This window comes from Lissotriton helveticus, chromosome 2_1 (assembly GCF_964261635.1).
Source record: "Lissotriton helveticus chromosome 2_1, aLisHel1.1, whole genome shotgun sequence".
NCBI lineage: Eukaryota > Metazoa > Chordata > Amphibia > Caudata > Salamandridae > Lissotriton > Lissotriton helveticus.
Genome location: NC_136059.1, coordinates 1,259,779,110 through 1,259,795,295, shown reverse-complemented (window position 1 = coordinate 1,259,795,295; position 16,186 = coordinate 1,259,779,110). Strand labels below are relative to the sequence as shown.

Genomic DNA, 16,186 nt, shown 5'->3' with positions numbered 1-16,186 from the left:
CCCAATCTGATTTTCCTCCCATCTTCGACTCCTTTGTTTTCTTCCCCACTTGCACCATTCACTTTTTCCATTTCATTTCTTCGTGTGTTCATAAATGACAGTGAGAATGTTGGTATGAAAGTATCACGTATAAATGATGGATGTGTAATATAGTATGTCTGAATGAGATTTATTCTCTGATTTCGGGTGACATTCTGCACTATTTTCAACTTCCCTCTCCCCCATTCTGTATATAGTGTACCCCCTCCTCAAAACAAATAGACAAATAGAAATTTTGAAATTTTGATAAAAGTAAACCAAAAATATAAAATACAAAATAAAAAGATTCATACAGACACATTTGCGTCTTGTGTATATGCGACAGATGTTTTATCTCATTGTGCATAAAAAATAGTCGAATGTTTATGGCAGTACTGCCATTTCTAATCCTGGACAGCACAAAATGGTTGCTGCTGACCAGAGACACATTTCTGCCCTCCAGCTGCTGAGCAAAGATCGAGCAGGGGAAGGCAGGACAATAGGCATCTTTTCACAGGGAGGTGTGACCACCTCCCAGACAGGATTAAGTGTATTAGGGCTGGGTGGGTGCGCTTGCCAGTGACTGAAAGTCTGCATGAGGGGCACATTTGGTGTCCCTGTGCATAGTCCCGTTCAAACCAGTCCTGGGAGCCGATGGCTCCCACTCCTGCGCGAAACTGGGCAAAGGACATTGGAGTAAGCTCCCCCTGTCCAGACCCTCCCCTAGGAGGGTCCCTTGAATCTTTCCAACCCTCTCCCTTGGGTACTTAAGGGCTTACCTAACTGTAGGACCCTAGATTCATCGTGGACAAGATTTAGAGCTAAAACCACTACACTTCGACCGTCCGGGCACTCTGGACTTCGCTGGACTTCGTTTAGGCCTGACTTCATCTCCCTCTCAGTCTGCTGAATCATCTGGCCTCTGCACCATACAAGATCCATGCGGGACCTGTTGAGCATCCAAGACACCTGAAGATAATCTCCCTTGAAGTGAAGGAGACACTCCCCTGCATTCACAGGCAGCGCATCGCTGATGACCGGTCTGCTGTTCCCTAGCTCCTACGGACTCCGAAGGGTCCAGAAACACAGGAGGAGGGTTCCTATGTCCCTTGAGGCCTGAGCTGCCCTCTCACCAAGTTTGGGGTCAGAATCCCTCATGGGGACTGTAATACCAGTAACCCCTGTGCACCACATACTTTTGCAAGTGCTTGTTGGCAATTCTGCAAAAAGTGCATTGGGCTCCATGTAGCCTCAACCTCTGGCAACTTCTCCTACAAAGATCTTTGACCACCATGTATCGAGTGCTTCATAGCCTGCTGTTTTGTAAAGCTGCTCGAAGTCCTCTCGCGACTGCTGTGCCTCCGGCCAGTGGGTCCAATTGAGGGTCATCTTTGTTTTCCTTGGCCTCCCCTGGTTTCTCGGGCCTGCCCTGACTCACCTGTGTGTGATGAGTCTCCTTGACCTTGCTGGTCCGAACGTACACTCCATTGACCTTCTGCGTGGATTTCAGTTGCCAAGGCTTGTTGGTGTTCCCGCCGGATACCGACCCCTCAGCACTTGACATCCTTTGTGGGATAGCTCGTGTCCGGCTCCTAGTCATCCTCGACATCGCCTGGGCCCCGCAGCTGTAAAGTCAAGGACCCCGTCAACTATCCTGAAGCACCCGACATCGATGGGCATTCATCTACCGAGCCCCTGATCCCTCACAAGTGACCCAAATTCTGTCCCCTCTAATTTCAGGTACTCCTCGACAAGAATCCATGTTTGGATTCCAATGTACTCTTTCAACCCTTCCAGCAGCGGCTCTTCTTTGAAGTCCTCCATTGGGTTTGATGACAGTTTCCGACACCACTTCACATCTATGCACCTGCCTTCCCTGGGATAGGTAACTTGGGTACTTTGGTATCCACGGGTGGGGTGGCTCTCCAACCTTCTGTCTTCCACAGGGTTTCTTTGACGTCCCCTGGGAAGGGTCCTTAAACTCTAAAATTCCAAATGCCACTTTCACACAGACTTGTACGAAGCACACAGTTGTGTTGTCACACTGCACATGCACTCCTTGGGGTCCCTATCTACTCACTTTGGATGGTTCCTTGCAGTCTCTGAAATTCTACGTCCTCTCTACACTGTCTTGACAAGTCGTGGTTCTTATACCACTTTCTTAGTATATGGTTAGGTCCCCGCCTGTGGCCCACTGTGTATTAGTGCTATTTGCTGTTATTTCTTTGCTTAAATATTGTATGCTTTGTGTCTATCTCCCTGTGGGAGATACTGTAAAGTACCAGATAGAGTTATATAATAAATACACATTCTTATAACTACTGTGTGGTTCTATTCATTTAATATATAGTATAAGATTTCATTCTGGTTAAAACAAGCTGCTTTACACTCCTTCAAGACTAAGCCTGAAGGCTGCTCTCTGAGAGCTACCACTTGGATAGCTTTCTGAGGTTGTCTGAGACCTCTTAAATCACCATAAGGATTGTCTGGACTGATGCAAGGTGCCCACTTTAATTAGTGGACATCATATACCAGGCCAGCTTTTCATAAGGAGTAAGTAAACAAAACACACACAGTCAACCGAGATAAGAAAAAACAACAAATAAATAGAAAAAGGAAACATGAAGACCCGCAAATCTGTAAAGCAGAACCAAATGGATAACTGAAGTAACCAAATAGCAAGAAATCTGTGCGAGGAAAGTGAATGCGAGTAAAAGAAAAAAGTCCAAATAACACCAGTCAATCCCTCTCCCCATGATAAATTCTGCCAATGCCATTCAACCCTTTAACATCTTGTCAGAGCGGTCATCAGTAGGGCCACATGGAATGTGTGGGTCACGACGTTTGAGAGCTATTTGTCTGCTACACAAGTGATAGACCCAGAAACATGAAGGGCAACTCTGTTAAACCTTTTGGAGGAAGTAGTACACAAAATGTTTTTCACTCTGCCTGACATAGGGCAAAACCATGACTCTGCAGCAGTTGTGCCAGCTTCTACAGTTCAGCACACAGGATACGCCTGACTATGAGAGTCATAGTGAGACTGGCCAAGCAAGGACCAAGTGGGTCCACCTTCTGTACTCACCTTCAAGGATTTAGTGAGCACATGTGAGTTTGGAAATGTTGATGAGGAGCTGCATGCCGAGATCATTTAAGTGTGCCACTCACCTGAGTTATAGAAAGAGATCGAAAGGACCTCCAGGAATCCGTTGAACACCATGTTTGGACCTGGTGCACACTCATGATCTGGCTAACATACAAACAGCATACATACAGTCATCACTAACAATGAAAGTCATCAAATCAGAAATGAGTGAGAAGCTTGTGTGTTGATAAAGAGGCTGGCCACTAAAAAGCAGTGCAGCCCCTATGGGTACTGTGGACCCTACAACACTGCAGCCCTCAGTGCAAAGCCAATGGCAAGACCTGTTCTGTGTGTGGGTAGCTGAAGCATTTTGCGTAAGTCAGCATATCTGTAACTCTGGAAAAGTCAACCAGTATTGGTGTTGTCAGACTAAGAACAAGCCTGCCTCATTTCAGCGATTGATAATCCAGCATTGACTAAAATTGATCTCAGCGAAAGTGCGAGCTGTACATTCAAGGACACCAGGTAACCAGTATCATAGATACTGTTGCCACTGTGTCGGTTATGTTCTGAGCTGCCTTACAGTAACTGAATCTAGCACCAGGACTACAATGAATGTTCACACAGATATATTCGTATGGCAGCTCCACGCCAACTGACTTGGCAGAAGTTTTTTTAACAAAGTAATGCACCAAAATGGATCTATCACGGTACATTACTTTGTGATCAAATCAAAAGGAACCATGTTGACCAGCTACAGCATTTGCATTTGAAGTACAATGACAAGGAGTCAAAGCAATACTGGAGGAGCTGCAGAGGTTTTTTAAGGCATTTATTTGAAGGGTAAATCTGTGAAACTCCATATTGATCCTACCATCGAGTCTGTTGCACTTCGGCACAGAAGAGTACCATTCCACCTATGAACTCAGGTACAAGAACTTGAGAAGTTAGAAACCACAGGAATAATAGAAAAAGAAACTAAAGCAACTGCATGCTGTCTGCGTATGTGTGGACATGACGATGCAGAACAAGGCCATACATAAAGAACACCATGTGATGCCTGCCACTGATGACATTATCACTGAGATAAATGGCACCATGTGGTTCTCAAATACAGATCTATGGTCTGGCTACCATCAGATTCATTTGCACATGGCCTCAAGAAATCTAACAACTTTGTCTACGCATGTTGGACTGAGGCGCTACTAAAGACTCAACTTTGGTATCTCTAGTGAAGCGGATATCTTTCAGACCTGTATCCGTGAAATGCTGTTTGGCCTGCAAAGGGTGCTCAGTGTCAGTGATGATATTTTAGTTTATGCAATCACTATTGAGCAACACCATCATCTCACTGTTAAAGCAAATCACAGACAGTGGCCTCATACTTCATTGGGAGAAATGTGAGTTTCACTTACTACTACTTAGTCAGGACTGACTGACAAATGCTTCTGGAATCAAAGTAATGACATTACCAGTAAGCAATCAGACCATTACCACCTTACTTTCAAAGGAATGGACTAACCTCAACACCAGTACTGCATGCACAACAGACACCAGAGACACGTGATGATGCACCACCTACTGCTTTACTTACCAACATCACAATCATGTGAAACAGCAGACAGGTTTCTGTTCTGTTTCACGAAAACCTTTCTCTGGGGATCCCCACCTCTATTCTATAATGTTTGGTGAACATGGAAACAGACAACGAATGTGGCCTTTCTAGAGAAACCTCCAGCAAGGGACCCTAAACATCTGGTCTGGAGAAGGACATCTCACTAGTATAGCTCCGCATGCCACCATAAGGACCTCCCTGGGGGCAGAATTACAGAAGTGAGCGCAGAGGCAAGGGAGCTGTTGGGAGATGCACTGACTGTGCACCACATGGAGGTGCTCAGTGTCAGTGTGCTCCTGAGTGCGAACCTGAGAAATGGGGACACCAAGAACCCCACTCATGAATCTTTGTTTCTCTTTTACAAATGCAGGTCAGGTTTCCAACTGCTCAGTAAAAGGCTTGCCAGCTGCTTCAATAAGCAGGTCCACCTTTTACTAATGCACTACCTATGGGGCAGGTTCGAGTCCGCAGCTGTGCTATGGACAGTGCACTGACTATAATAGTGCACTGTCTGAGGTTACTTTGGGTGTACCGAGTTAAAGATGTGCTGTAGTGAAAATAGGGACAGGCACCCTACATGTAATGTGGACCCAGATAATTTCACCACCAGTTAAACTCAGAAGGAGGTTCACTAACTCTGCTTACTCTGAGAGGCAAGACCAATAGCCCTTTTTGCATGAGATCCGTAACAACTGCCTGTAAGGACAACAACCTGGTGGTTGTGAAGTATAAGGGTTTGCACAAACTGCAGAATTTTTCAGGAATGTAGAACTCTATATTGTTACGTCCAGCAGTTGTTTGCCCTAGGTAAAGCCTATACAATAGTGCAGACAGTGGCTGGCCAGACTCCCTGGGAACGGCCAGCAGGAATTCCTGCACAATCAGGAAAGCAGCCCTCAGCAAGAAAAAGTGAAAGGAGCTTGTTTTGGCACCACCCCGCTGTTGTCCTAAAAAATTAAAGGCATTACTTTTGTAAGCCACTGGAAGGGACTGATAACGGTTTGATAAGGGTGCCAGAAGAGCCAGCGACCAGAAGAGTCATTACAAGTGGACCGTAGTACCACACTCATTGTTATCCATACATGTGATATTACCACACCTTCACAGGACTACTGCGAGTTTCGCATCTGGGTTGGGGATTAACATGAAGAAACTGGTATTGTCAAACTGTTTCTGCATACTGTTCCTGAAGTTTGGGCCAATTTCTGGGTATGTAGCCACTTGCTTTTCACAGGTGGTATGCGCCCAGAAATCTATGTAATATCGCTGCACCTGGCAATGCTAAATATCCACCACTTGTAATCTCCTTTTGCACCAAAGCACAAATATTCGTCCAAAATGATTACTCTGGGATGCTCATAATAAGAGCCTTCGAGGAGGAAGGTGTGCTCTCATTCTGGGAATACCTTGTGGACCACCTTCTCCAACTGAGGGCCAAAAAGAAACTGCTGAATGAAGAGGTAGTAGGAAGGCATAGTTGTGCAGCCTTCTGCATCCCTTCCAACCTCCCAGTGCCCTGTCTTTTGCCTCTTGCCTCCTGGCAGCCGCTGGAGCGACTGTGGGAGGGTGCCAGCTCCGAGACCATCACATAAATATCCAACATGGGCAGAGCGTGAAGCTCTCTTCTGCTTACCAACTCTTCAATTGCCCTACCCTCTGGAAGGCTGTGGGCAAGCGTACGAAAGTGGATATCTAGGGCTGAGCTGAGTAACTGCAGTAAGTCCCTAACCAAAGAGGCAGTTTCAAAGCAACTTACTCCTGCTGCAGCTCATCCTCGAGCATTCTAGTCCATCAAATTTGGCAGGAGTGGCAAGCCAGAATAGGTAGTATTGGATCTACTCACCAACTAGTGGAAACCCCTGTCCTTTGTCGGATATATCCTTTTGAGAAGTTTGGGGTTAGGAGGCTTGTCTGTATGCTTACATTACCAGAGACAGTGGATTTAGGCCCAGATCTCTGTACTGGGGTGAATGTATGACATTGTTCGGCATTCTTTCCATCAACTGTTGTTTTTGCATTTGTCACCCCGAGTGGGACGGGTATGCTCAGACGTGAGTCCTCTGCTCTCCATGCCACTGGAATCAAGCTATCCTGGCTGATGAGGGCTGAAAGCCCGAAACCGATCCTAGGATGCTTGTTTCCAGTCCAGGGAGGACCTGGCTTGGCAGTTCGGGCTGGACTGTTCCCATGGGGCACAGGGTCAAGACTGATTTGCATATGGCTAGGTTCAAACTGGAATGGCATGGAGAGCAAAAGAAATGATGGATTTAGGCCCAGATCTCTGTACTGGGGTGAATGTGTGACATTGTTCTGCATTCTGTCCATATACTGTTTTTTCGTTTGTCACCCCGAGTGGGACAGGTATGCTCATACATGAGTCCCGTGTCCTCCATGCCACTGGAATCAAGCTATCCTGGCTGATGAGGACTGAGAGCCCGAAACCGGTCCTAGGATGCTTGTTTCCAGTCCAGGGAGGACTTGGCTTGGTAGTTCGGGCTGGACTGTTCCCATGGGGTACAGGTTCAATACTGATTTGCATAAGGCTGGGTTCTAACTGGAATGGCATGGAGAGCAAAAAAACGATGGATTTAGGCCCATATCTCTGTACTGGGGTGAATGTGTGACATTGTTCTGCAGTCTGTCCATATACTGTTGTTTTTTCATTTGTCACCCCGAGTGGGACAGGTATGCTCATACATGAGTCCCGTGCCCTCCATGCCACTGGAATCAAGCTATCCTGGCTGATGAGGGCTGAAAGCCAGAAACCGGTCCTAGGATGCTTGTTTTCAGTCCAGGGAGGACTTGGCTTGGTAGTTCGGGCTGGACTGTTCCCATGGGGTACAGGGTCAAGTCTGATTTGCATATGGCTGGGTTCTAACTGGAATGGCATGGAGAGCAAAAAACGATGGTTTTAGCCCCCCATCTCTGTACTGGGGTGAATGTATGACATTGTTCTGCATTCTGTGCATCAACTGTTGTTTTTACATTACCAGGGAAGCGAGTGTTTATCTGCCTTTGCTGTTGGAAGCCTGCAGACTGTCAGTTTAGGAAAGTGAGGAAAAACGAATCCCTGTGACTGAGCTCAAGCACCTTCTCGACGGCCCTAGATGTTGCATCAAGCCCTGACTCGAAGATAGGCATGAAAATACAAAGATGTATGACTAAGCAACAGGATGCACATACACGCCCCAAATCTGACGGATATATGACGTTAAAACGCATATTTTTACAACGCATACCGTTACAACGGGACTTTTACAACGCAAATACTATTACAACGCATGTATTTACAACGCATTTTTTTACAACGCAGGTACCTTTACAACGCATACCATTACAACGTAAGTATTGGTAAGTATATATATTTTTTTTAATTGTATATTATTTAAAATTAATATAATGTAATGTAATTGTATTTAATTTAATTTAATTTAATTTAATTTAATTTCATTTAATTAATTTAATTTAAATTTAATTTTATTTTATTTTTACCCTGTACCCCTTTACCCAAAAACCCAAAACTGACCCTGAACCCTAAAAATACCCCTTTACCCAAAAACTGAAAACTGACCCTGAACCCTAAAAATACCCTTTTACCCAAAAACTGAAAACTGACCCTGAACCCTAAAAATACCCCTTTACCCAAAAACCCAAAACTGACCCTGAACCCTAAAAATACCCCTTTACCCAAAAACCCAAAACTGACCCTAAACCCTAAAAATACCCCTTTACCCAAAAACCCAAAACTGACCCTAAACCCTAAAAATACCCCTTTACCCAAAAACTGAAAACTGACCCTGAACCCTAAAAATACCCCTTTACCTAAAGACTGAAAACTGACCCTGAACCCTAAAAATACCCCTTTACCCAAAAACCCAAAACTGACCCTGAACCCTAAAAATACCCCTTTACCCAAAAACCCAAAACTGACCCTAAACCCTAAAAATACCCCTTTACCCAAAAACTGAAAACTGACCCTGAACCCTAAAAATACCCCTTTACCAAAAAACTGAAAACTGACCCTGAACCCTAAAAATACCCCTTTACCCAAAAACTGAAAACTGACCCTGAACCCTAAAAATACCCCTTTACCCAAAAACTGAAAACTGACCCTGAACCCTAAAAATACCCCTTTACCCAAAAACCCAAAACTGACCCTGAACCCTAAAAATACCCCTTTACCCAAAAACCCAAAACTGACCCTGAACCCTAAAAATACCCCTTTACCCAAAAACCTAAAACTGACCCTGAACCCTAAAAATACCCCTTTACCCAAAAAACCAAAACTGACCCTGAACCCTAAAAATACCCCTTTAAAAAAAACCTAACATATAACATTTTAAATATAATTATATACTTACCAATACTTACGTTGTAATGGTATGCGTTGTAAAAGTACCTGCGTTGTAAAAACATGCGTTGTAAATAAATGCGTTGTAATAGTATTTGCGTTGTAAAAGTTCCGTTGTAATGGTAGTGCGTTGTAAAAAATGCGTTGTAATGGGTGTATACCAAATCTGACACATCTTCCCCTGGTCACCAGGGATCCTACCCCTGAACATCCATGTTGGACACATCAAATCAGTAAAAATGGCAAATCTCAACACTATTCAAACGTCAGGAGCAAAGTCAATGTCAGTCCTCACACTCCGTAGATGCACGAGGGGCCACCAGGGGAAAAAGGGGATGGGGGGGGGCGAGAGGGGGTTACATCCGTTTCTTAGTTTCAACTGTAAAGTAAAATTATTCAGCAAATTAACAATAAGCAACGTGAAATTTATTCTTAAAGGTATTGCAAACATGATAGCCAATGTTTTCTTCTTACTATGACAAATGACAGTCTACATGGGAAAAATAAGTCTACAGGGCTTGGATGCCCGAACTGTGAATTGCACTTGTAACACAATACCTTACGCCGTATGTGCTTGAGGAATGCCAATAAAGTGTGTTAAAAAAAAAGATAGTTCATAACCATAATTCCACAACATGCTTGTAAACATGTCGACGCTGCTAGAGGCAGCTTTGCTGATGATGCAACAGAAGATGGGGAAGACATATCCAAAACAGACTGAAGATATCGCTCCGCCACCTCGAGCTGACTGCCGCTGGGCCTCTTCTTGCAAATCTCTCACAGCCAATGAAGGCATCACATTTCAACATGTTTCCGTCACGCCCTGGGGAGCTGCACTCATAAAGAGGCCCTCTTACCCTTCATTGTATTTTCTTCCGCTCTCTCGCGAGAGCGCGACTCTTTTTCTATTTTTTTAAATGAAAAGTAACGCTAGCTTTTTGATTACAAATGTCATATTTCGAGCCGAGCATGTGGCATTTCGCACGTGCAGCGGCCTGCAATATCCATATTCTCTGCAGAGTCCGTGGAATGGCGTGAAAGGAGATTGGCAGAGGATCAGAAAGAAGCCTTTTCAGCTGCCTTTAAAATGTCAGCCGTCTCCGAGCTAAAGGTCCTGTCCGGCTAAAACTAATCCGTGTTCTTATCAAAGCTCTGCGGCGCGCGCCACGATAATGAATACAGAGAAATAGTGCTGTTTCCGTGCTTCCAGAGTGTCCGGGCGCGTGGGTGCACATTAGTTCCCTGTGAAAGTGCAGTGCTGCCATTCAAAGATGCTGGGGCTTATTTACAAGCCCCTCGCGCAGCAGGTGCGTCACTTTTAATATGGGGGAACGGTGACTCACCGGAAACGCAAGGCAGGGTTGGATTGGGATTAAAAATAGGCCCGGGCACACTGAAAAAAGGTGGTCCACATTTGCATATTTGCTTTCCGCAAAACACTGCTTCGGCAAATTTTTTTAAAAAAAGGGGGGGGGCTGTTAAAAAATGCACGGATTTATTCACACTGGTGAAACACCCCTGGAAACAAGTGAGGCCACTTCTGAATCTGCTCAAGTCCTCTGCCCCCGCTCAGTATGCACACATTAATGGGCCGGCCCAGCGAGAGAAAGGGAGTGAAACCTCTGCCATTGATAAAAGGGAGGTAATGGACGCCCATCTGCCTCCAGAAAGGCTACTCAGACACCCACTTGGCCACTGGAGGCATCGAACAACCCAGAAACCGCCCAAATCGGCCCCCCAGACTGCTCAAAAAAGCAGCCCACAGCTGGAACTGGGAACCAGCCCCTCAGGCATACGCCCGAGTGCCCACGTTGCCAATCCGACGCTGGAGCAAGGGGCTTGTAAATCGGCCCCTCTGTTTTTTGGAAAAGCAGAATCTCGGCAGAAAGAACAGTATGTTCGACCTTAAACAAGCATGCACAGAGATCGAGCCAGTCCGCCCTTTGCCAAAGATTCTCAAGCCAATCAACAGCAGAGCACATCTAGCTTACTCAAGTTCAATGCAATACACGTCACTATAAACCAAAAACGTAGATTGGAACAATAGTAAAATAAACTTTGTAAAATCTTTCAGGAAGTTATTAATCTCAGCAAACAGTATATGTCTGAAACGTTTTAAGGCATGGGCAAAGTAGGCTCTGGCCAAGGGCCCCAGCCTTACAGGCCCCCCTGGTGGCATTCTAAAATGTCTATATATGGGTGGATCTGCACACCTAAAAGTAACCAATGTTCTCAAAATATGAAAAGAGTGTTATCAAAATATGTGTGTGCGAAGCATGGGGAAAGGGTACCACAACCCCTAGGTACAATGTATGAAAAGAGTCCACGAAACCAAGGACTATGCAACGCACAGCTGTCTGGCAATCATGCCTCCAAAGTTATAAACACATTTTTTTAACCAACATTTACTGATATTAAACACATTTATTTTCAATTTTTAGCACATTCTCAAAAAACGTAATTGCACAATTCTTGAAGAAATACATTCATTGATGTGTTAAATCAAATTCAATAAGCCACTGCTTTGTGAAACAAATTAAAGATCATTAACTGAATTAAAACAACCCAATGCATTTTGGGTTCATTAGAACCCTTCTTCAGGGGTTATAATAAAGTTTCAATGTTCAAAAATCTTCCGGGCTGGTTCAGGTAACGTATCTACAACAGAAATACATGGTATCCACAATTAGATAAGTATAACACATGTTACATATTAGTAATTGTCAACAACGTCAACCTCAGGGTTTGCATTCTCCCATGATATCAAAGTATGTGTGAGAGCTCTAGACAAGACCAAAGAATCAAAGGACCAAAAAGAAAAGTTGATTAAATCCATGCTGTGGACTCAAATTATAATTAGGATTGAGTGAGCAAGAGTAGATGCTAACCCATAGTGAATTATCCCTATCCGGTAGTGTCCTTAAGGATTACGTTTCAAAAGGGGTTATTTATAAGACTAGTGAAATCACCGTGCTCTAAAAAAGGTGCAACATGCTTAACGCCACAAGCAATGTCAAAAAATACCTTAACTTCTGCACTACAATGGAGTAGTTGAGAGGAACCATCAGTTAAATGATAGAATAGATCTGTAAACGGTACAAACAATATTTACTATTGTGAATCTGCATATAATGTGCCCCAGTGCCTGATAGACATAAAATAACCAACCTACCATCCTTAAAAAAGATAGAACCTGCACGATTCCACGCTACTCAAATATAAGCATCCTGAATCCAAATCTGTACAAAAATTACAAAGTACCCAATATCAGAAACGCTAATTAAACAAGCTTACTAGTAAACTGAACATCGGGAATTAATTCCCTTCTTACCGGTGTCAGCACGACAGAAAACTTATCCGTGTTGCCAATTTCAATTCGAGAAGCTTCGCTCCTGGCGAAAGTACCCCTAAACAGATCGAAAACACTATCAGATGTCCGTTCGTTTTAAACTCTACTCACTCTAAAGCGACACCATTCTTATTTCAGCGTCCCATACCTTTAGGAGAATCTTACATCCAGTAATTCAATGTCTTCCTCCGAAGATAGATGACTCGCAAAACGCGCGCGTCTTCCGTGTATAATGCAATGTGAAGCCGGGTGTAAACATAAAAAGTGGACTAAAGTCAGTAGCGACCTGTTTCAATATGGCGGTCCGAAACCGGATGAATTATGTTGTCAGTACAGGGTTCTAGGCTGCCCTGAAGTATTCTAAACACGTCAAAAACAGCGTAATGGAAAAAAGATAAGGTGATAAGAGAAAAAACAATCATAATGGTGAAAAGATAAATAAAAACCAAAAAATGTGCATTTAAAAAATGACACAACAACCTGATATAACGAAAGAATGCAATAGTACCCTTTACAGTCTCTTAATCCAGATGAATATCACAAGAAGCATAAAAGTTCATAATGGTCATTCAGACCCCCCGGGATTATGGTCCCCAATTTTTTTATCCACTCTGTCTCTTTGCGAGCTAGTGTGGTGTTGATATCCATGCCTGAATGTGGTGTGATGTGTTCTAAGATGGTGAATCGTAGTTGAGGAATAGTGTGTGTGGCATTAACCCAATGAGCAGCTAGTGACGAATTCATGTTTTTGTTCCTGATGCGACTTTTGTGCTCTATAATCCTTGTTTTAATTTTTCTGCTGGTCCTGCCAATATAGACTAGGCCGCATGGGCATTTGATTGCATAAATAACATTCTCTGTTGTGCAATCAGATGTGTGTTTCAAAGATATAGGTTTTCCTGTCCTTGGATGTTGAAACTCCTTCACTGTAATGACATTTCCACACTGGCCACAGTTGTGGCATTTTCTCATGCCCTTAAATGTCTTGATGCGTTGTTGTATTCCGGGCTTTTTCAAGAGTTCTCGTAAGTTCTGAACACGAGTGTGCGCAAACAAAGGTGGTTGCATAAAAATATTCCGAAAGTCAGGCTCATTTTCTATCAGTTCCCATCTCTTCCGCATGATAGACTTTATCTTGGGAGCCTGAACGGAGTGTTTTAGAACATACACCACTCTTTTGACTGAAGATTTAGTCTGTTTTTTCAAAAGATCATCCCTTTTCCTGGTGGACACCGTCCTTTTAGCCTCATTCAGTGTGGATTCAGGATAACCCCTCCTCTTATACTGTTTATTTGCTCTTCAATCTCTTGTTGGCATGCATTGTCATCTGAGGTGATTCTCTTAATCCTCATTAGTTGTGAAACCGGTAAATGTTGTTTCAAAGTTAAAGGATGGGCACTTGAAAAATGCAAAGCACTGTTCACGTCAGTAGGTTTCGATAAACCCTCGTTTCGAGACCTTTATCTGTTTTGAGGATTTCAATGTCCAAGAAATGTATCCTGTTCGTGTCAATCTCTGATGTGAATTGGATTCTGTTATTGTATGTGTTAAGTTCAACCAAACATCTCTCCAATTGCTCTCTAGAACCCTTCCAAATTACAAGGATATCATCAATGTATCGCATAAATAAAATAGTGTGTTGTTGCCATTCAGGATGATTCAGTATAAACTGATGCTCAAAGTATGCCATATATGTATTTGCATATGCAGGGGCCCCCGGAAAACCCATTGAGGTACCTGTCCTCTGTATATACATGTTGCCGAAAGTGCATAAGAACAGGGAGAGTCCACCATTTCGCCCCATTGTAGCAGGGTGCGGATCAATACACAAAGCCTTAGGATATTTTCTTGACCATCATCTACAACCACTTGTCCAAACGTGGTCGACTTATGTGAAAGATACTACAGATTGTCTCAAAAAGCTTGAAGCAGTACAGGAGGAATTTCATGACGACATACTTTTATGTACCATCGACATAGTGGCGTTGTATACGTCCATTGCCCATGGAGAAGGATTAGAGGCAACAGAATGGAGATTACTGGATTCGAACCTTTCAAGTGACAAGTGTGTGTTTTTACTTGAACTTCTACACTTTGCCCTCTATCATAACTACTTTCAGTGGCAGGACCATTTCTATGTACAGAGGACAGGTACCTCAATGGGTTTTCCGGGGGCACCTGCATATGCAAATACATATATGGCATACTTTGAGCATCAGTTTATACTGAATCATCCTGAATGGCAACAACACACTATTTTATTTATGCGATACATTGATGATATCCTTGTAATTAGGAAGGGGTCTAGACAGCAATTGGAGAGATGTTTGGTTGAACTTAACACATACAATAACAGAATTCAATTCACATCAGAGATTGACACGAACAGGATACATTTCTTGGACATTGAAATCCTCAAAACAGATAAAGGTCTCGAAACGAGGGTTTATCGTAAACCTACTGACGTGAACAGTGCTTTGCATTTTTCAAGTGCCCATCCTTTAACTTTGAAACAACATTTACCGGTTTCACAACTAATGAGGATTAAGAGAATCACCTCAGATGACAATGCGTGCCAACAAGAGATTGAAGAACAAATAAAACAGTATAAGAGGATGGGTTATCCTGAATCCACACTAAATGAGGCTAAAAGGTTCACCAGGAAAAGGGATGATCTTTTGAAAAAACAGACTAAATCTTCAGTCAAAAGAGAGGTGTATGTTCTAAAACACTCAGATCAGGCTCCAAAGATAGATTGTCTATCATACGGAAGAGATGGGAACTGATAGAAAATGAGCCTGACTTTCGGAATATTTTTATGCAATCACCTTTGTTTGCGCACACTCGTGCTCAGAACTTACGAGAACTCTTGAAAAAGCCCGGAATACAACAACGCATCAAGACATTTAAGGGCATGAGAAAATGCCACAACTGTGGCCAGTGTGGAAATGTCATTACAGGGAAGGAGTTTCAACATCCAAGGACAGGAAAACCTATTTCTTTGAAACACACATCTGATTGCACAACAGAGAATGTTATTTATGCAATCAAATGCCCATGCGGCCTAGTCTATATTGGCAGGACCAGCAGAAAAATTAAAACAAGGATTATAGAGCACAAAAGTCGCATCAGGAACAAAAACATGAATTCGTCACTGGCTGCTCATTGGGTTAATGCCACACACACTATTCCTCAACTACGATTCACCATCTTAGAACACATCACACCACATTCAGGCATGGATATCAACACCACACTAGCTCGCAAAGAGACAGAGTGGATAAAAAAATTGGGGACCATAATCCCGGGGGGTCTGAATGACCATTATGAACTTTTATGCTTCTTGTGATATTCATCTGGATTAAGAGATTGTAAAGGGTACTATTGCATTCTTTCGTTATATCAGGTTGTTGTGTCATTTTTTAAATGCACATTTTTTGTTTTTTATTTATCTTTTCACCATTATGATTATTATTTTTTCTCTTATCACCTTATCTTTTTTCCATTACGCTGTTTTTGACGTGTTTAGAATACTTCAGGGCAGCCTAGAACCCTGTACTGACAACATAATTCATCCGGTTTCGGACCGCCATATTGAAACAGGTCGCTACTGACTTTAGTCCACTTTTTATGTTTACACCCGGCTTCACATTGCATTAATTACACGGAAGACGCGCGCGTTTTGCGAGTCATCTATCTTCGGAGGAAGACATTGAATTACTGGATGTATGATTCTCCTAAAGGTATAGGACGCTGAAATAAGAATGG

The 16,186-nt window shown here is 43.2% G+C and overlaps 1 protein-coding gene across 1 annotated transcript in view; it reads right to left on the bottom strand.

Moving 5' to 3' along the window:
* Nucleotides 1-16,186, bottom strand: part of STPG2 (sperm tail PG-rich repeat containing 2) — a 2,154,459-nt gene that overhangs the window by 635,980 nt on the left and 1,502,293 nt on the right. The gene's annotated exons all lie outside the window — the stretch shown is intronic.